The 22115-nt window shown below is 46.9% G+C and overlaps 1 long non-coding RNA gene across 2 annotated transcripts in view; it reads left to right on the top strand.

The window, feature by feature from the left end:
• Positions 1 to 14368: 14368 nt before the first annotated feature.
• LOC123001609 (uncharacterized) overlaps positions 14369 to 22115 on the top strand; it is a 35554-nt gene continuing 27807 nt past the window's right edge. The window contains exon 1 of one of the 2 annotated variants that reach the window (XR_008960328.1): positions 14369 to 14616. This is a non-coding gene — a long non-coding RNA (uncharacterized LOC123001609). The remainder of the gene's footprint in view (positions 14617 to 22115) is intronic. The other variant, XR_006410684.3, reaches the window with a different exon arrangement.

The following is a 22115-nucleotide window of genomic DNA, read 5'->3' as shown; positions in this document are numbered from 1 at the left end:
AGCCCTGTTTTAACAAACCCTCCTCCCCACCCAGGTGATTTTGATGCATACGCAAGTTTGAGAACCATTGCCCTATATGCAACTCCATGCAATAGAATTAACAAGGACATGGTACTGCGTATGAGTCATTGGGTTGCGGATATCAGAAATGTAACTACATTTCGCTTAGCATCCAAAGCGTATATCCTAGTTCATGAGTCGCTAGATAATGGGGGTACCCCATAGATCAAAGGGATGGATCTGGACCTCAGGGACCTTCTGGAACTGGAAAGAAGACAAGGAATGTCTCTCTCCTTGCCCATGTACTGGTGCTACACTGGCTTCACCAGCACTGTCGGCCCAGATGTTGTCCATTTCTGGCTCTGCTTGATTTTATCCTCTTCTGCTACAGAGGGCCTTCAGCTCACGATGGAGAAGATGGGCCACGTCCCCCACCCTCCTACCACCCACACGCCTTCATACGCCTGCGGCACCTGACTTCAGAGGCAACACTGTTCGTCCTTGGGCCGCAAATCAAGATCTCCCAGGGAAGGACTCCTAGGGCAGGAAATATTAACCCAAGAAGGGTGTTGGGAAATCTTGCCCGGCAGACTAATAACAATAGTTACTGTAGTCTACTGCATAAATTATAGTCAATTCTATTTTGTCAAAAGGAAGTTTAGAAGGACCAGTTACCTTGCCCAAATCATTCCGGTCAGTGAAAATCATATCTTAGAGCAATAATATTTAAGACTCTAATATAGTCACTCATCTACAGAAGACCTTCCTAGAAAAATCAGGTTTGGGTTTTAAGTCAACATATTCGTACTGAACTTTCTTCCCCCATGAAAAAAAATAGTTTTGTAAAAATAGCTTCATGAGCTTGCAGTAAAACAATGGTGAAAGAAATATAATTTTTCCTATTACAGACAGACGGTTGAGATTTTTTTGCATTTATGTCATTCAAAAATGATTGTTACAAACTTCCAACTTGGCAGGAATGTACTCCCAATGGAGGAAGGGTAAAAAAATCAAGCCAATCTAAAGTCATGAAGATTTAAATAATGTATTTAAGAACAAGCACAAAATAGAACATTTTATGGGTTTTTGCAAGAACTTTGACTTAAGGCTTCCTGGTTCAAAAAATTGTAATTTAGGGATACGACTTCAGCAAAACAATCACTTTTTCTTTTGACATACCTTCTATCTGAACCCAGAAAAAAATTATAGTAATGAAGCATTTGGGTAAGGAATATACGTGATCAAAGCATAAGAAATTCCAGAGATTCTCATAGCAAGACTCATTCAATCTCTTCAGCCTTAAGTGAATCTTCCCATTTTCCTTCCAGTGGAATATGATAGCATAACACATTATGGTTGCTATTTTCAGGGCCTGTTATAAACCATATTAAATGTTCTATATAGCTGAATCACTATAAGAACCTTAACTCTGGACTTCCCTGGTTCCTGAATGTCTAAGTTCATACTGTTGTCTTGCACGATTTATGGACAGTTTCTAGAAACCAAGCACCACGTGCTAAGTTTTGTCTTTTCAGCCCTGTTTCCTTCCACCATTTGGGCCACCATGCTTCTCTGAGACAGCCTGGGACAAGAGTTTGAGTGAGCAGAGTAGGACCAATGTGGCACTAAATAGACAGTGAGATTGGAGCTCTTATTAATATTTGAACAAGGCTGTATGTGAAGTAATTGTTTTTTAAATCTTAAAATCATTATTGCCTCCTCCCCCAAGTTTCTGTCAGCTATTTTTCCATGACCTTTTGCAATAAATGTTGAATCTGAAAGTATGTAGAACAGAGGGATTAGACTCGGCTTCCCCTTACTCACAATCCCATCTTAGTAGACGACTGATAAAAATAAAATCGAGAGAGCCTCATTGTGTTCTCCATTTTGGACCCTAAATAAGGCCCTCCCACACCATTTTGCCACAAGAAGATTATGTGAGAAATGCTGAATTCCAAACCTCCGTATGGATATCCCCAAAGGCATCTGGTTCTATTCGCACTTGTCACTCTCCACTAGAATTCAAAACTGCCAACATCCTAGAACCAGCTCCTATTTTAGCAGGAACATACACTAAGCCTCTGGTTGGGGTCAGAATCTTGTTTTAGGAGGTTGGTCCTTATGGTCCCTTGTATGCTAGTTCTGTGTATTACCTTTCTTCTGTCTTCTGAATTCCCGACTAGTGACGTATATAATGATCATTTTGAAGATGAGTGTGATGCCAGTGATGATGACGATGATTTCACAATCACCCAGGAGCATTTGTGACGAGCCAGTCTCTACGCTAAGTACAGTCTGCTCTGCTCCAGCGTCCAGGTGTGTGATGCAAATCAGCTCATGTATGAATGGCAAAGAGGGCATATCAACATAACCGAGATTGCTTTGATTCATATGTGATTTTCATGTCAATATTCTGCAGCTCAGGGTACACGTGTTAATATTTTACAGTTCAGTGTACACTATTTAATAAGCATTTAAAAACCACCAGAAGTCATGAACTAATCCAGTGCTGAACAAGGTGCCCATTCAGCCCGCGGTCTCTCTCTTGGCTCTGTCTGGGACGTGCTCACCGGGAAGCTTTTCTGGATCTCGGTGCAATTTGCCTTCCTCTCCCTAACTTGGCAGCATCTACTCTAATTCATACCCTCTTCCATCAAGCAGCCATCACCTTTCCTTAAAGGCAAGCCTTATATTTACTTAGTATTTTTTAAAAAGATTGATTTATTTATTTTAGAGAGGGAGAGAGTGTGCGAGCCCAGGGAGGGGCACAGGGAGAGGGAGAGACAGACTCTCAAGCAGACTCTGCACTGAGTGTGGAGCCCAATGCGGGGCTCGATCTCACGACCCTGAGCCAAAATCGCGAGTCAGAGGCTTAACCGACTGAGCCCACCCAGGCGCCCCTACTTAGTATTATTTTTTTTAGGGGAAGTGTAACTTGAGGGCATTTTATTAGGACGGGGATCGTTATCATCAGTGCTTTACGACAAAATCACATGGGTTTTTGAGCCACGTGCCCCAATCCTGTTTTTCTCCATAAGCCCTCTTCCTTGTGGCGTACAAGTTTGCGGAATGAGTGGTTTATTGTTACCGTCCAGAGTGAGAAATGCCTGCTCTCTACCCATGCAGTCGTATTCGGCGCTCGCCTCTATCGCACAGCAGACGTATTACTTCCATTAGCTGATGAAAGGGAGCCGAGGCTCAGAGAACTTAAGTAACTTGCTCAAAATCTCACGGTTCATGAGAAGGCAAGATGATGTTGCGTCATTATATACACCCCATTTGTCCCCTGGCCCGTGTCCAGTCTTAAGCAGGACCGCGGTGGAGGCACAGGTGGTGAGCCGCTGACCCCCTGCCCTCGGGTCCCGGTGAGGTGGGAGCCCTGGCCTTCTCCAAGACTGACAGCATTTCCTCCTCATGTCTTGTGGAAGATAGCCCCCAACACCTTTTTTTTTTCTTGTTCCAGAAAAAGGCTCCATAAAAATAAATGAAATATGTGGGTCAGCTGTAGCGAGCTACTGGTAGCATCACATGATGGGGGGCTGTGGAGCTCGGCAGCGGGAGCGAGCCAGGCGGAGCCTGACCCAGCCCTGGCTTCACACTGCGGTGATACAGCACATTCCAGAAGAAGAAAATAGGATGTGGAGGATTCAAATAAAAAATAATCCCAGAAGGGATTTTCTGTCGTCCATTGACTTCCTTTTAGAAATTGAATGTGATTTGAGAGAAGGACTCCTGTTATTCTCACAGATGAAAGCAATGCCTTTGGAAACGAAATTGTCTTACACAGCATGATCCTGTTTTTATTAAAGCAGAACACACACACACACAACCTTTGGACAGTAAACAACCACATTTTGATGCAATTAATCTCTGAATGGTACGATGGTGGGTTTTGGATTCTTTTCCCCGCTAATTTGTCTTTTACAAGATGTCTAGAATACTTTTTCTAAAGGGAAGTGATAAAAAGTCACAAAAACACATTTTCAGGAGAATTTTGGGACTTTCTTTCCTGGAAACAATTGATTTTGTATTGGGAAAAACATGCATAATTTTTTTTGAGGCAGATCAGTCTTTTGGTATCACTCAGCTTTGCTGTTCTTCCTGTCAATGTCACAGACTCACCGATTGCTTTGTTCCATTTTTTAGTGTCAGCTTTTCACAGACTCCGCTTCTCCCTCTATTCCCACGCTCACCTGCTCTCGGTACCCGCCTCCTGCACTGCCGTCTCCCCTCCTCTCCTCGGGCATCCCTGCATCCTGGGGACCCCACCACCCCAGTGCTAACTCAAGCATCCTCTTCCGACCTGTGGTGTGGTGCCAGAGCTCACACCTGATCGCACACTCCTTCCTATTGTTTTATGCCTCTTTTTCTTTTTTTCCTCACATGTGTGTCTCAAAAATAGCAGTGACTATTTGTCCACTTCTAAGGAAACCACGCCATTTCCAACAACTAGAAAATTATGCCCAGCACAACAACAGACGTGTATTTCTGAGGTTTTTCTGTTGCTTCTCACTCATTTGTTCCTTAACTGGAGCCGCAGTATGGCCATCCCTAAAAATTAGGAGACATCTCAGTAAACACATGGAAGGTTATTGTAGACCGCCCTCTCAGGACCTTTTCCATATATTGTCTGTTACAGGTGAATTACAATAGGAAGAGGGCCTAATCTCCCTAGTAATTCCACAATCTCTGTGGAAGGCGGCTGTAAATCATCAGAGCTTATCTACAATTGCATCTACTTCCACCCATGCGTCCTTGCGGTGCAGACGATGTCCCATCCTTTGACACACACGTGTTTGACTAGGGCGTTCAAAATCTGCGTGAACTCCTGCTCTCCTAATCAAAATGAGCGTGACGTCATTAACCTCACAGTTCGGCATGGTAGCCTGCCTCCGCGGATGATCGAAATGGTCAAGGGCCCTGTGGGCCGTGTTGTCACAGAAGGGAAAAGAGTGAACACGGCCCTGTGGCAAGACAGTGGCTGCCTTGTGAAAGCAAACTGGTCTCGCTTTTCCTTTACCAATGGCGTTAGAAAGAGCGTGTTCGCCGCATCCGTAGCTGCACTCCAAGAGCCAGACATGTAAAGATGCAACATCTGGTACAAAAGGTGCAACTGGGTAGCCCCGGTACCACCTGCCTTGGTCCATCTGATCCCCACAAGGGCCGCACAGGTGGATTGAATGGGGACATGATGGAAGCCACTACCTCTGCATCCCTTGGCCTATCTGCACAGTTCTCCTTGGGACGCATAATTGCTTCTGATTTACTATCTTGGCTGGAGGAGGGCAGTTTTAAGGACCCCCACGTATCCCTTCCTACCGTAATAGCTCTTACTCCATCGACCGGAATTTCAGTGTAAGGATTCTGCTTGCTATTAGGTATATGCATCCAAATTGTGCACTTGGGGACTGGGACAATAACCACAGGTGGGTCTGTGGACTCACTTAGCCCCTCTGTCAGATGGGCTTACGCAGGATTCCATTTATTATCTGGCTTCCGTAAGTTTCTACCGTGACTAGGGGATTGTAATGGTATTTTGAGTCCCTTATATCCAATAGCCCCCCCCCCCCAAATGCCTGGCAATTTCCCTTTTCCTTCTCCATACTGTCGGCACCTGATCACAGGCCATGGAAGAATGCGGGAAGAATTGGGGCAAATGATATCTATTCCCATAGTGGCTCCTTTCTCAAGTGGACGGACTCCCTTCACTCAGTGGCCTCAGTGAGTGAGGACTAGCTCAGATCTGACACGGGATGACGGGTCACGATTTTCCTCCTCTGCAGGTCTTGCTCACCAAGCTCTCGAGTTTTTCTGGTTATTCAAGTGGAGAAGCATCTCGGTCAGCAGCCCATCTCTCTTGCCTCTATGGAGTCACAGACGTCTATTTCTTAGCCAGTGCCAAAAACTTTGTGAGAGGAGCACCTGTTGTAGGTTCTGACCTTGCCGTCTGGTTCTGTGATACCCACCACCCTGCCCTTGTCTGTCAAGTGCTACTCCTGAGCTCTGCTCTTCCAGAATCCTCTCACCTCCATTCATACTGGAGAGCCCAGCTCCATGGAGAGTCTCCTACAGTTACTTCTGTCCCGTGGAGGGTAGCCATCATTGGGCTTCTCAAAGACACGCATGCCCCTCATTAATTATTAGGGAACAGTAGGCAAGCTGAGGACAAAGCAGAAGCTGACACCCCACAGCCCCCCCCCCCCATGGGATATATGTGACATTCCTCAGGCACTCCTGGCTGCCCTAAAGCTAAGAAAAGGAAAAACAAATAGTTCGACTTCTAGAGATTGCAATCCTGCAAGACATGAGTCTCCCTCAGTTTACAAATGTCTTAGCAATCTACAAGAACAAAGCATTTCTATCAATCATCTAGCTTCCAGAAGGAAATGCAGATACAATTAAATGTCCTTATAACCTGCAGCCCATTAACAGATACTCGAAGTGGGGAGAATGTCATGTTCCTCCAGGACGCTCCCAACTATCTTCATGCCTTGCTAGAGGGAAAAACAACCTTAACGTGACAATGGCAAGGCCTCCGGGATCCTGTGAGTCTTCTTTAACATGTGAAAATCCTTTCGAAACCTCCCTTTTCCTCACCTCCCCCAACCCCATAATATATAATCAGCCACCCCTCACAACCCCGGTACAGCAGCTCTTTCTGCCCACGGGTCCTGTTCCTGTGCCTTAACAAACCACCATTTTGCACCAAAGAGGTCTCAAGAATTCTTTCTTGGTCATCGGCTCTGGACCTCACCCCACCAAATCTCCCCCATATTCCAAAACCCCATCAATTAACACTTCCTTATTGCTTCAGAGGAGGGAATGTTCCATGGACCAGATGCTCAGGGATGGGTTCTCTGTATCATATAATAAATCCACTCCTATATTTCCATCTCCTTGAGCCTTCTAACCCCCTTCTCAATACGCTGAAAGATAGTTCCAGCATCTTGACCTCATTTACCACAGGTCATCAATGCATTCGATGTTTATGGAGCAATCCTAGCACATTGGAACTGATTCAGATGAAACCCCTAATCATAGAACACTCTCAGGTCAATGAAGTCCGCGCCCCCGCCACCCCCAGCTTTAGATCCTGCCTCCCTAGCCCAACTTCCTCAAGATCCGCCTCCAGCTTGCCTTCCCATTTCCTGCCAGCACCCATTAGCCAGATCTTGAGGCAACGAAGGGAAGCAGGAGGAGATCCAGAAGAGAACATTCATCTGTGAGGTAAGAGCCTCAAGTAAGGTCTCTAGGAGAGAAGAAGCTCCTCTCCTCCAGCATGGGATAGCGAGCGACTTCCGCTAACCTGGAGAGTTCGGGGCAGTCTGGGGGCTCAAGGTTCTCTAGTTCATCCAAACCAATGTTCCCTTTCCACATCCTAGGGGACACTCATCCCTATTAGGGCTCTGACTCTGACATTTACTATCTGTTGTAGCTCTGTGTCCTTATAATTAAACCCCGGGCCTGAGGTACAGAAGACAAGAGCCTTTTTTAAGTACCACCATGGAAGCTTTCTGGCTTTCCTAGAATGTCTTAAGTGGATATTTGATTAATCCAAGCCCATCGCTTTCCTTTTCACAATTTGTGATGCTGTTAACAAAATCGAGAAGGGTATGTCAGCTTGTACCTGCACATTACTAGGGACGTTCTCATTGATTAGGATGCAAGCCAGCCCCACTTGACCCCACATGACACCAGTCATGTCAATGGCTAGAATAAAAAGGTGGGCCGAGAGGATGTAGGACACACGAGATGTCTTTCACATGTCCACTCCTAGAGCATTGCCTCATATAATCCTCCTTGCCAGAACCTTCTATTTCACCTACCGTCACTGATTCTTTTCTGGAAATAGTCTCAACAGGGAGTCTTGCCCCCATCTGAAAAGCTCAACCCAACAACACTCTTCTTATCTCTCAGCACTATTCACCCAGTCCCTCTGTGCCATTTCCTTTGCGAATTATCAGATAATGACTCTTTCCCCAGCTTGTTCCTCATATTATTTAACTCTCCCTGGCCATAAATTATAATACATGTGCAACAATGTTTTCTGAGGTCACATCCCCAGGACACAGACTTTGAAACAGAATTGTGTGCCGGAAATTCATCGGGGAGTGTCTTTGGGATCAGCACCAATGGAGAGCCAAGGAAGTAGAGGAAAGAGCCGAGCTGGGATGCATAAAACCCAGGCTGCTGCCAAAGGAGGGCTGTGCAGAGTCTGTCCTGTCCCACCTTGACACAGGGGTTAGACCTTTGTATCCTGCATCCATTGGTCTTTGGTTGGAAACTGGCGCCAGGGAGGGTATGTCCTTGGGCAAAGGACGAAGAGCATTTCTGGAGAGTGACTCAGCTGAGAGCCTTCAGCTGCCAGCACTCCCAACAGCTGGAGAAATGGTATCTCAGTCCCAAAGGGACGATCTGGACAGTATATCACAGTATTAACTACAGTCCACCCTTTCTGCTGGCTGCATTAGTTTCTTTGTAAAGTTCTGCAAACAGGATTCTGATTGGTTCTTTTTCTGGAAAATTTGAAAGAGGAAAAACTACAACTTCTGTCACCACAGCAGTGGATCCTGAGGTGCCAACAGATCATTTTCCTTTTCTACCACCTATTCTGGGTTCCCCTCACCCTTGGCTAGCAACTCTGTCTGTCTTGGTGGCTTACATGGTAGGGTGACCTACACTCTCATCCCCGATAGGTCTGAAACCCTGGTGGCCATGCCCTTCTCAGGTTGTGACTGTGGCATCTTTTATTATTATTATTATTATTATTATTATTATTATTATTATTACATTCAGTTAGTTTTGGATGTAGTGTTCAATGATTCATTAGTTGTGTATAACACCCAGTGTTCATCACAACATGTGTCCTCCTTAATGCCCATCACCCAGTTACCCCATCCCGTCACCCACCTCCCCTTCTGGAACCCTCAGTTTGTTTCCCAGAGTCAAAATCTCTCATGATTTGTCTCCCTCTCTATTTCTTCCCATTCAGTTTTCCCTCCCTTCCCCTGTGGTCCTCCGCACTATTCTGTATGTTCCCATCAACATTGGGAAAAGGAGTACAAGGAAATTCTCCTGGAGGCAACGACGTGGGTGCCGAGCATGTTTTTCCCCGACACCATGTGTATCAGCGGCCCGCCTCATCCTGATGATCACAGTCGATGACCCCTGCTGAGTCCCCACTACGCCACATCCCCAGGATGATGATTCCTTTTCTCTTCTTGTCTCTTACAACGAGAACCCTGAAGTGATTGGACAGCAGCCATAGCTGAACGTGTAATGGAACAATTGCTGTGTCTCCTAATGGAAGTGGTTTCCCTTCTAGGTACAAGACCCCTAAGTCCATAGAGTCCAGCTTCGCAAGGACAGAAAGCACAAAATCCCATTAGTCACTGACAGTGATGATAAACACAGCCACTCCTATTGTCACATTGTTTCCCAGACCCATGTATTCTTCCCTCTGGGGACACAACACTACATAGTGCTAGCTGATTTGGGGTACATTCTGACACCTGGCGGATGATGCCGTATCCTGGCTGGCTATCGTCTCCAAGCCTGAGCCTCAGCGGCCCCTTCAAAGACCATTCCACCCCTCTAGCAGGCTGGCACAGTCCGGTTGATCCCATGGTCACGTGTTCACTTTGACACTCCTTTTGCTATAAGGTAGGTCCTTGGACTGATATGGCGTCATACGGGTTGTATATCAAGCCTTCCGTAATCCCTCAGAAGGCGGTGCTGGCCGACAGCCTGTGAGCAGGGAAGGCAAACCCACATCTGTGTGTATTGATTCCTGTCAAGATTAATTGCCACCCCTCCCAATGTAGAAGGTGTCCGGTACAGTTAACTTGCCAGCACGTGGCTAACAGGTCTCCTTGAGAGATGGTACCGCACTGGGGACTCAAAGTTGGCCTCTGTTGCGGGTAGGTTGGACATTTGGCAGTTCCAGTAGCTAGACCAGCCGTGGTGAGTGAGAGTTCACGCTCTAAGCTCATGCATAGCCTCCATTCCTGCCACCATGACCATCTGTTCACGTACCCAAGAGCCATCCCTGGTGTGGCCCATCACTATCAGTTGTTATTCCTTCTCCTTGGTTCTGGCATGTCTTCCGTGGAGGATGTTCTCTGCTGGGCATGAACAGTGGGATTCAAAACCCTTCACTCTCTGGGCCATACCCACAGGTCCATCGATATGCCTCTTCTACAAATGTCTTTGCCCCCAGTCTTCTAACGTTGTTGGGGAAACTAATCACGGCGAGTAGATGCCTACGAGCAATGTCCAGAAATCTGCTAACTGGTAAGATGTCCTTCGTTGTCTTTCAGGCTCTCCCACTGCAGTAGTGCAGGGGGGATCCCTTTTCATCTTGCATCCAAATTCCAAGCAGACCCTGCGAACTTAGCATGACCTTTTCCCTCCCTGTCAACTAGACATAGGGACCCACCATGGTCCTTAGCTGTGAGTTGAGGGAGAAGTACCAGCGGCCGGTGACCTGTGGGTAACCCAGCCCCAAATCCATTTTAGAGTTGGCTTCTTCAGATCATTCCTGAAACCAACTATCCTAGGTCAAACTGCCCAAGAAGCAGGCTCTGAGCCCGGAATTAACATACATTTAAAGAGAGGATTGTCATCAGATCAGCACGGAAAGGAGATGAGGGAAGAAGGACCAAGAGAAGGAGGACACGAACTGCCCTGTCATCTCGGGGAGGGCCTCAGCCGGTCCCATAGTGAGCTCTGGGCTGGGCTGGAAGCCGCCCAGGTTGAGGGTATGACTTGGGCAGAGTGGTTCTCTTTGGTGAATGGCAATTCACAGAAAATCATTCAAACCAGAGCAACCAGCCGTCAACACTCCTGACAGCTGGTGAATGGGTGCCTCAGTCTTGAAGAGGCCTGTGAACACCACACGATAGCATCACCGTGTAGGCCACATCTCTCTCAGGCAAAAATATCTAATTGGCACATTACTTTCTCCATGATAAGGGGAGAGACTTCATCCAGAGACGTTAGGCCCAAGAATATCAGCAGTGTTAATAATACGGTAACTGTGAATGGCTTCATGTAATCCCAAGGTTGAAACAGCAAAAATATGTTTTCTCCCACCCCCAGATGTTCTTGTATTTTGTATATCCTTCCCCATAACAGAGATGTGGTGGAGAAACCAAGATTCTGTCTTCTAAATTTCTATAAACTTCTAATATCACCCCTCTGTAAAGATAAGATGTAAAGTCTGTCCAAGTGTTGGAACTGACCCTTTCAAAGTCTAATTTTCCAACAAAGTAATTCTGGCAGAGTTGAGGATAGGCTAGCCTTTCTAAATTATTCTTCTCTGGGTGAGTTCTGTTATTGTTTTCACACCTGTGCACCTTTGCAAATTCATTCTTTTGCAGAATGTCTTTTCTTGCCCTTTGTCTTCCTCCAGAATTCTTCAAGACCCTCATCAAGTATTCATTTGTTCATAGGATTGCTGGATTTAGTAAAGATAAATATGGGACACACAAAAAAATTTAAATTTCCAATAAACAACAAATAATTTTTTTAGTGTAAGTATGTCCAGATATTCCACGGGATACACTGATACTAAACAATTCATGTGTCATTCATTTGAAAGTCCAGAGTAACTGGGCATCCTGTACTTTATCTGCCAAACCTAGTCATTCCTCAAGTATTTGGGGAGTATCTGCCACATGCCAGAAAGTATTCTAAGCATTGGGAATATAGCAGTGAACAAAGTAGCTCAAATTCCTGCTCTCATGGAGTTTATACTCTAGCAGAGGGAGTCAAGCCGTAAACAGACCCACAAGTAAATATACAATAATATTGTTAGAGCATAAATGAATGTCATGCAGACGAATATGGGGAGGAGGGACCGGGGAAGGGGAGTGCTGGGCTTGCAGGTAAGGGAGTGCTGGGCTTGCAGTTAAGACAGTGCTGTTTTCTAAAGTTCTCCCTGACTCCATGAGCCCTAAAAGAAGCGAGAAAGCAAGGCATGAGATTTGGGGGAGGAGGGTGTACATTCCAGGCAGAATGAACCCCCATTACAAGTCCTGGAGGTAGAGGCGTGTTTGGGTTCTTCAAGGGACAGCAAGGAGACCAGTGTGGCTGGAACACAAGAAGGGTCTGTTCAGAACCGAGGTCAAAGAGGCAGACCAGTTTCAGCCTTTTGGCCCCCGAGAGCTTCGGCATCTAGAGATGCTCGGCGGGAGCCTGCTTCTCCCTCTGCCCCCGCTTGTGCTTGCTCTTTCTTTCTCTCTCTCAAATAAATGAATAAAATCTTTAAAATAAATAAATAAATAAATGTGTCTTAAATAAATGGTTTCTACTTTGAAAATCAACCCTTCTTGCTGGGACAGGGAGCCAGGGCGGAAACAAGGAAATCAACAATGAGGCCAATACAATAACCCAGGAGAGCGGGGGTGGGAGGATTTGGACCCTAGTTGTAGTGGTACAGAGGGCAAGTGCTTGGATCCTGAGCATATCGTGAGGATACGGCTGACCGAATTTGCTGTTGGATTAGACACGGGGTGTGGGTAGAAGAGGAGAGTCAAGACTGAGGCTGGAGTCTCTGGAGGAATGGAGTGACCATTTATTGAGGCCGGGAAACCCACAGGGGGAACAGGTGTAATGGTATGTCGCCGGGGTAGAGGCCGCAAGCAGGAGCTCAGCCTCAGACTTGTTACTTTTGATATGCCTATTAGCCATTCAAGGAAGGATGTGGAGGCAGTGGCTAGATGCTGGGGCTCAAAAGGGAGATGCAGGGGCGCCTGGGTGACACAGTCAGTTGACTCTTGATTTCTGCTCAGGTCATGATCTCAGGATCATGGGATCAAGCCCCACATTGGGCTCCATGCTCATCTCAACGTCTGCTGGAGAGTGTCTCCCTCTCCCTCTACCCCTCCCTACTCATGCTCTCTCTCTTTCTCACATAAATAAACAAATCTTTTTTTTATTTATATATTTTTTAATGTTTTTTTATTACATTATGTTAGTCACCATACATAAATAAATAAATCTTAAAAAAGGGGGGGGGGAATACAAATTTGGGAGCAGTGAGCATAGTAAAAGCATGGGTCTACAGAACATAAGAACTAGGAAGATCGGTAGGAGAAGAAAGGGATAAAGAAGGGGGCGTAATCAGAAGGGGGAATGAAGCATGAGAGACTATGGACTATGAGAAAAAAACTGAGGGCTTCAGAGGGGAGGGGGGTCGGGGAATGGGATAGACTGGTGATGGGTAGTAAGGAGGGCACGTATTGCATGGTGCACTGGGTGTTATACGCAACTAATGAATCATCGAACTTTACATCAAAAACCAGGGATGTACTGTATGGTGACTAACATAATATAATAAATAATAATAATAATAATATAAAAAAAGCATGGGTCAGGATGAGATCCTTGGGGAGTGAGTGTAGCCAGAGAAGACTTCTAGGAACTGAGTCCTGGGTCTCCAGGTGTCTAGAGGTTGGCCAGACACGTAGAAACGGAGAGTCATCAGCTGAGCAGAGGAGAACAGAGAAAGGGTCCCCGAAACCAAAGTAAAACAGCGTTTCAAGAAAGAAGGTGTGATCGTTGTGTCAAGTGTTTCTGGAAAGTGAACTTAGATGGGGCCTGACCATTGGGTTTGGCAGCCTGGAGTCACTGACCCCTTCCACCAGAGCTATCTCAGTAAGACGGCGGGAAAGAAAGCCTGACTGGAGTGGGTTCAAGAGGAACGGAAGGAGAGAAAACAGAGAGCAAGAGGAGTTTTGCTACAACACGGGGATGACCCCAAATCCAAGATGAGAAATAACTGCATTGGAGAGGAAGGAAGCAACGTCAGGAGCGCTGTTCTTGAGCAGGGGACAGAGGACGGGAACTGGTGCGGCAATGGAGAGGTCGGCTTGCGACAGGCGCACAGACAGTCCACCGGGAGTCACAGCAGGGAGTGGAAGAGCCTCTGCGAGAGGAGAGCAGAAGGCGGCAAGAAGCGATGGTGGGAGGTCGCAGGAGCCTTCCGCTGACGGCCCATTTCCTGAGATCAGAAGCAGGGTGGGGGTGAAGGAGAGGGAGGGGATGTGTTAGCTGGGGAGAGGGGAAGAGGGTGGGAGCTTGGACCACGCCAGTCTAGGATGGGGGCCAGGCAGCACCAGGGCTACTCAAGATTAGTGGTTCTGAGTTGAAGTTAGACCCAACAGCATGCGTGTATGTTTTCTTCGGTCACACTCAGCCGTCCAAGTGCAGACGAGGTGTAGGCAGAAAATCGGATATAAGCAGGGGTGGAATTCTGGCAAGCAAATATGGCAAAGCAAGAGAGGCAAGGGAATGTTTACCATGCTTGCCCAAGAAATCTAAATCGGGTTGGGAGGGAAGCAGGGACATCAGGGGTGAAGGACAGTGAACAGGTGGTGGGGCCAGGGGATGGCAGGATCCAGCCGGACTGGAGGATCACGGGCATCGGGCTCTAGAGAGAGTGCTGGAAAAACAGGAAGTGGTGGTCAGAGCGGGAGCCTGGAAAGTGAAAGTTACGAGGACCTGCAATCATGAGTAATGTCACCGGGAGACTCCAGCGAACGCAGTGAGTGACCGAGGGAAGGCCGAGCTCCCTGGAAGAAAGGGAGTCGGGCTGAGAGACCGCAGCCCTGGGTGAGTCTCTACATGTATAAGGGAGTCACCGGGAAGGGCGGGTTCCAGGGAAAGAGTCGACCAGTGTCTCGGTTTCCTATTGCTACTATGACATCACCACAAACCTAGTAGCTTAAAACAACACGATTTATTATCTTACAGTTTCAGAGTTTAGAAGTCTAAAGTCAGTCTCATCAGTCTAAAGTCAAGGAGATCGGCAAGGCTGGTTCTTTCTGGAAGCTCAAGGGCAGAACCCATCAGGCTTCTCTCACATCTCCTTTGGACTCGGACCCTCTTGCCTCTCTCCCGTAAGGACCCCGTGGCTACATTGAGCCCACCTACTTAATCCCCCATCTCAAGATGTTTAATCGAGTCAGTCCCATCTGCAAAAGTCCCTTTTGCTGCTTACATATTCACATGTGCTGGAGACAGGACACGGACGTCTTTGGGGGCCATTACTCAGCCTATCACACCAGCAATATATTTTTTCCTCTATGAAGACTTCCCTGATTCTGGCCTCTGCCCCTCCACCCCAGGTTGGGTTGATAAGTATTCCTTTGGGTTCCCATCGCACCTTCTTAGAACATTCCTGTATTGAAGGATACGAATTCTTCATCGGAATATTTACTGTGTTAAGTTCTGGGTTGGTCACTGTTCATATCAACAGGACAAGGCATCTTGAAAGTTCTCACCCTAATGCCAACGTCTGGATCACGCCAGGATGGGAACTACTCACGCTCATGTCTGTGTCCTCGGCGCCTGCCATAGCATCTGACATGTAATACACCCGCAGCGGATCTTTCCCAGTGATTAGATGAGCTCTGGTTGCACATTCTGTGAGTGAACACACGCACGTGAAAAAGCAACTACTCTCATAACCCTAACCCAGCTTCCCACCAACGCGTGGGCCTTAACGTACACACGGATCATTTTACTAATCTTTGTGCTAATCCCTCAGATGTCTGGAACCAGCTGCTGGTCCCCCGAGTACCATGTATTTTTACAATCCACCAACAAACATCTTCATTTAGGAGCGCCCGGGCATGAACGTTTTCAGTGGCTCTGCCAAGCCTGCGTGTGCAGGAAATTCAGATTGGGTCACATCTCCAGGGAAATTGCTTGCATTAAAAAGAAAAGTATCATCTATCTCCCATTTAATCACAACAGTTGGAGACCTTTAAGAATACACCAGCGATCATACGAAAAACGGATCCCTTAACAGGCAGCCTGGTAAAGTCATAAATAATCTTTACACAAAAATGACCTGCAGACACTTAGGAAATCCAGGTCCTTTTGTAATGATTAGCCTGAAGCAGTCACTGGCAGCGCATCCAAGGTTTCGGTATCTACAGTTACGGAGCACGGTGAGGCTAGATTCTGGGAGAGGTCACTGTAGATCTTTTGTCAGTGGAATCAGCGGAGCATGAATCGTGTTTTAACCGGACACGTTGCTTTCTTCAGCCGGGTAGCCCTGCCACCGCGGGGGCATCTTTCGTGCATGAAAGAGACCTTAGCGTAACCCCAGCCCAGAAAAGCGCTGTTAACCAGAATTATTTAGACCCTATGCTGCTTTATGAACCCCGGTCCTGGCCAAATTATTGTCCCTAATTAACAGTAGGGGTGCTCTCCCTCAGAACCGGAGACAGGGCTTCACCCAACGCATTTTCAGAAAACGCTCCTCAGATTCTAAACTAGTATATGAGATACTTCTTCAAAACTCCAAGCCTATTTCCTCTCAACAAATTACAGGGTCATGGTTTCTAAATTTAGACTTTATGTAAAGAAGGAAGCTCCTTCTGTCACGAAGGGGCACTGGTCACACTTTGTTTCTGCTTGACGACAGTAAAACGACAAACAACTGAAGGCTGTTGGCAGCGTTTACCAGTCAGTCATCAGCCTTTGATTCCTCACGCAGAAGCCATCCAGAGCCCAAATTCTCCTGTCCTCAAAGAGATAGAAAGCACTGGTGTTTCCTGTTTCGGTGGAGCACCAGACTGCCATCGAAATCAAGCTCGGGCTGGGTCCTGGAGACCCTCATGCGCCCACGAACGAAGGGTCATGTCCAAGTATGTTCCCTGGGGTATTGTAGGGAACGGCAAACGCGAAAGAGGTCAGATTCCATCTATCCTTGGGGACACGTGGTGACTAGACCAGGCACGTTCTAATTCTTCAGCAGGGTGGGGGGGGGATGGCTAATAAGCGTGTTTGGTTTTGGAAATACCATGATTTGCACACCTTTCTGAATTAAGTTATGCTTCAATACAAAGCTTTAAAAAAAGAAAAAAGAAAAAAAAGAAAAGAAAGAGGGCACCTGGGTGGCTCAGTCGGTGAAGCATCTGCCTTCAGCTTGGGTCATGACCCCGGGGTCTCTTGGATCGAGCGAGTCCCGCATGGGGCTCCCTGCTCAGTGGGGAGTCTGCTCCTCCCTCTGCCCCTTCCCCTGCTCCCTGGTCCAGCACGTGTGCAGTCTTTCTCGCAAATAAATAAATAAATCTTAAAAAAAAAAAAGGATCAAAAGACCTTTGCCCAGCTCTCAAGGCGTTGCTAGTGCATTCCACAGGACCAGCAGCACGGACTTCTGCCGGAAATGAGACTCTCGGGCCCCACCCCAAGCCTCCTCAACCAGAATCTGGGTTTTAACAGGATCGCAGGTGATCTGAATGTACAGTGAAATTTGAGAGGCACTGACCTAGGGCACAAAGAGACAAGTTGAAAAGCACGTATGAAAGTATAAGAAACAGACCGAGGGACGCACAGGGCACCCAGACCAGCTCGGGGTCCCACTGACCCTGCTACTGGAAGCATCTAACTGCCAGAATGTGGTCCGAGAACCTCAGGTTTGCTCCCTCTCTTATTTACGGGTTAGCATTTTAGCGAAGGGCTGTCATTGGCCGGAATGAATCCCAAAGAAGCCTGCATTTCAGGCCCAGAAAGTGCTGCTGTCATTCCGCAGTTGTTTAAAAAGATTAATGGTCTCTACAGCTGGGGACAAACCAAAGTAGGGCAAGCACAGGAGAACCTGACAGGGAAGTGCTTTGCAAATAATTAGCAGCTAATTTTAGCCCGTCAGCTTACCTATTTTTTCATTATTCGGGAAAGCTGAGTTGTAACAATCTGACCCCGCAGGAGGGACTCGAGAATCACACCGAAGAGTGCTCTCTCCGCTCTCGGACTCCCAAGGCAGCGCCCCAGCGGCTACCCCGTGTGAGGGGCTCTCCTTACCCTTCTGTGCGTCCCATCTACCGTCACCGCGAGGGGCTCTGCCTAGACCGTTTGCTCCTTTTAAAGCGGGATCATAACAAATAACCCGAGTCCCAATACTGCTGAATGCCACGGAGAGATGAGCTCCAGCCCCGGGGTGATGTACTCCCTTCCATTTGGTCTTGATCACAATGAATTTTTAAAATTCTGGTATGACATCGCTAACTCATTTAGCTTATGGCCTGACATGGGGGTCCCTTCTCCTGCGTTCCTGACTCTTTGGTCTCACAGCCCCCTTGAGTCGACATCCCTGACTCCTAAAGATTTTAACATACATTTTGTCCCTGCTGAGATTAAGAGCCAATTTTGGTTTCCATAGACAAAATTTCTGGTTTTTCAAAGTCATGCCTCTTTCTGTTGCTAAGATTCAAGTTGATGGTATCCCCTCCCTGCAAATGGGGGCACTGTCCAAATTTCGTGAATACTTTCAATATCTTTGTCTGAATTACTGATAAAGAACTTACCCCTGAGGACATCCTTGAGTTGATAAGGAGTCACTGATAAGCATTGTTTAGGAATTTTCAATGGGCTAATAATAGTATTACCAGCCTCTCAGCTTCTGGCTTAGCGTATCGTGGGACGTAGAATCTAGAATCGACTGCCTTATTCACATCCATGGGGGCTACTCCCCTGTCCTCCACCCTCCACTCTCCACCACCCACCGCCATATATCCTGCCCTGTTAGCACAAAAGGAAATAACATTGGTCTGGCATAATCCTCTTCTCACCAGCCCAAGCCTTGGCATTCAACGTGTAAGGAAATAAGGCCATTTTCCCTGCGTCACAGCCAGGGCTGTCTGCAGCTAACCCAGTGCGGTTTCTGAGCAGCACGCATAGTGGAACAGAGAGCAAGCCGGATCGCCCGATGCCCGGAAACACGCCCAGGGTGAGATATTTACTAGTAACAGTGGCAGGAATGATTCAAGATCTGAGGTCACCAGGGTCTGAGAGCCGCCCATCAGCCACTGTGGATAGAACCCCACCTCCTTCCACACTCCCACTCCGAGGTCTGCTGGCTCTGAACAGCGTCAGCCAAGGGAAGCTCCCAATTTTTATCTAAAACAGAAACGCAGACGATCATCAAGCACAGACAACTACATACCGAGTAACAAGAAAACATACGTCGGTCTGTGTTAAATTACACCTTAGCCATGCACGGGCAGGCCCCGCCGAGGCTCGATGACTCGACTCTGCTTTAACTTGTCCTGATAATTTACTTTTTGGATCAAATCCCTGCTATTTTCATGGGACTCCCGGGGGCATTATTTTCATTCACTGGAACCACGTCCTCTGCAAGAAATAAACCTCATTCTTCCTTCTCCGGTTCTGATGGGACCATAACATATGCAGACTTTGTTCCGGGTCGCGTACCTGTTCCTTGGGTTCCTTATCAGAGTCGGAATCACTGTTTCAGTTGTAAGCAGTGAGCCTGCAGGAACTCTGTGTGTGTGTGTGTGTGTGTGTGTGTGTGTGTTCTTGTATTCTTAATACAAGTGGCAAAAAGGAAGAGACTACCAAAGTTCAGCATTTGAAAATAAATAAAGCAGGGAATTAATTTCAGGGTTAGAAATTCCTTTTTCGTGGAATCCAGTGACTTAAATTGCTGTGTTCACTGTGGCAGGTGACAGTGGACACTTGTCCTTCTCCTGCAAAATGACCAGGGCTCTGTCTGCCTGGTTACAGTTCTGACAGCCCCCCTGCGCCCCAGGGCAGACTTCTAGACCAATGCCAAAAGTCCCAACCCTTCATCACGTCTTTTCCAATGACATGACAAATGCCTGGGAACCAAAAGTCTCTAATCTAGAAGGTCCCCAACTCCCAGACGCCCTTCCTTCCCCTTTATTCCCATGTATTGCTTTCTAGGTCTCAATCCCATGCGGTCAAAGACCTAATGTTCTCTGTGCTCGACCTGACATTCCTCAATTTACCTCTGTGTCCTAACCTATCCTCCCTTCACCCCAACTTCTCCAGAACTCATCTCCCCAAAATAGAATTCATGACACAGAATTGTACTTTTTTTTTTTAAGTAGGCTGCACACCCAGCGGGGAGCCTAATGTGGGGCCTGAACTCACGACCCCGAGATGAAGACCAGAGCTGAGATCAAGAGTCGGAAGTCTAACCCACTGACCGAGACACTCAGGCGCCCCACAGAATCTCACTTTCTAACCACCTTAGCCGGTATGGGATCTAAATCACTTTTGACTTACGCAGCCAATCCCTGGTGGCCCCTTATAGATGGGGATTTGTATCACCACCGTAGGACCGCTAAATCCCACGGTGCTGCGACATGTTTACCCTTGCACCATTACTCATTCACGCAGACATGCACCCATGTATTCAACCACGTATTTAAAAAACATTTGCTAGGGACGCCTGGATGGCTGAGTCAGTTGAGCGTCTGCCTTCAGCTCCTGTCATGATCTCAGGGTCTTGGGATCGAGCCCCGTGTCAGGCTCCCTGCTCAGCAGGAAGTCTGTTTGTCCCTCTGCTTCTTCCCCTTCCCCGTTCATGCTCTCTCTGTCTCTGTCTCTTTCTCAAATAAATAAATAAAATCTAAATAAGTAAATAAATAGGGTTTGTTAAATACCTGCCTCGTGCCAAGCAAGGGAGAGAGAAACAATTTAATATTGCTATCGTCAAGAAGCTCACAGTCTGGTAGTGGAGTCAGATAAATAAAGATAATTACGGTTATGAAAGAATAAGGAAATAGCAGCAATATTGAAATGTGAAGGGTATTTTGGGAGCTCTGAGAAGAGGTATGTCATCCAACTTGGAGGGGTTAGGAAAGCCTTTTGGACAAGGCTGGGGTAAGACCCAATTTATTGCTTGCCGTAGGCAAATCTAGAATTAAGGCAGCAAGTGAAATCAAATTACATCTCAGAAAATCAAATTATAGGTCCATAAAGGTTCAGCCAACATATGGAAAAAATTTTTATTATGTCCTTGACCGAATGCATCCAGTCTTCAGCAGCAGCTTCTCCCTGTGAGCACAACTAAATGGCACGAAGATGTTGGTCGTTGTGGTCTTCAGGTCCTTGGGAAACGTTTTGAGGATCCGCGGGCCACTTTCTCTGCCCCTGGCTCACTGACTGCTTTCATAACAGACCTTCAGAGGGACCAATGTGCCGCAGACCCAGCTGTTTCTAAGAGATGACCTCCAAGGTCAGAAACGTTGAACACAGATTCATTGAAGGTTTGCACTGGACCCTGCCGACAGCATCGCATCCAGAATCTTCCCTATCTAAAAATGCCTGAGAGAGAAACATTAGCTATCCATACGTACACAAGCCACAGTGCTGATCTACTTAGGCCTGCTGCTTCCCACAAATAGAAAAGGAAAAACCAGCTTCCAGTCAAAATGAGATCAGCTCATCTGACCCCAAAAAAAAAAAAAATCCAATTAGTTTACAATAAGACAATTAAGACAATTCCCATGGAATAAGCTAGCATGGGCTCTTAACTAATCCTGGGTAAGGCTTAGAGGCCAAGTTGCTTTCAGACAGTGATCCAAACATTTACATGCTTATTTGGAGTTTGGATCTCTTCGATTTGTAAGAAAGCTTCCCAATATTTTCTTGGTGACAAGTTCTGGCATTTTCCTAGTTTTTGTCACTGCCAAGCCCCCGAACGGCAGGGAGGTATCTAATTTTTTGTATCCCCAGTGTGTAACTCTTAGAAAATAGACCAAGCTTGATCAATGTTTACAAGCACATTTAAAATCCCAAATGTGGAGCAAGGGTGAATGGAGAGGAAATAATCCAATCTCTGTTTGCGGAGGGTAGTGAAACCAGTGCCCTTGGACCGGCTCCAGCCATCTTAACCCAGAACAGAAGAACCAGTCCTAATCCCCGTCCAGAATGTCAATATTTCAAATTCCGTTGATTTGCTGGGTAAGGTCTCTGTTTATGTTTGGCCGTGTCGTGCAGCTCTGTTTGTCTGCCCTTCGACATGTTTGTCCACCCTGATGGGAAGCTTCGACAGAGTGGAAATGATGCCCATTTTAGTGGCTTCGTGGTTCTCAAGTGGGTGCTTACAGACGCTATTCTGAACAGAGCTTTCGGGAGACCCTAATGAGTGAGGCCATTCTGAATGGACTGAAATAACCAAAAGAACAGCCTTCTCTTTTTGCAGGGAGAACACTGAGTGACATCACTGTGTTTCAAAGCACAACGCCATCATTTAGAATACACTCCCTGGTGCTTTGCAAGTCTCTCCGTCTGCCTTCCTGAATCCTAGAGTGCTTTGTTTGAATTTCAAT

Source organism: Ursus arctos, unplaced genomic scaffold (genome assembly GCF_023065955.2).
Source record: "Ursus arctos isolate Adak ecotype North America unplaced genomic scaffold, UrsArc2.0 scaffold_2, whole genome shotgun sequence".
NCBI lineage: Eukaryota > Metazoa > Chordata > Mammalia > Carnivora > Ursidae > Ursus > Ursus arctos.
Note: the sequence above shows the minus strand (reverse complement) of the source record. Positions and strands in the feature narration are given on the sequence as shown.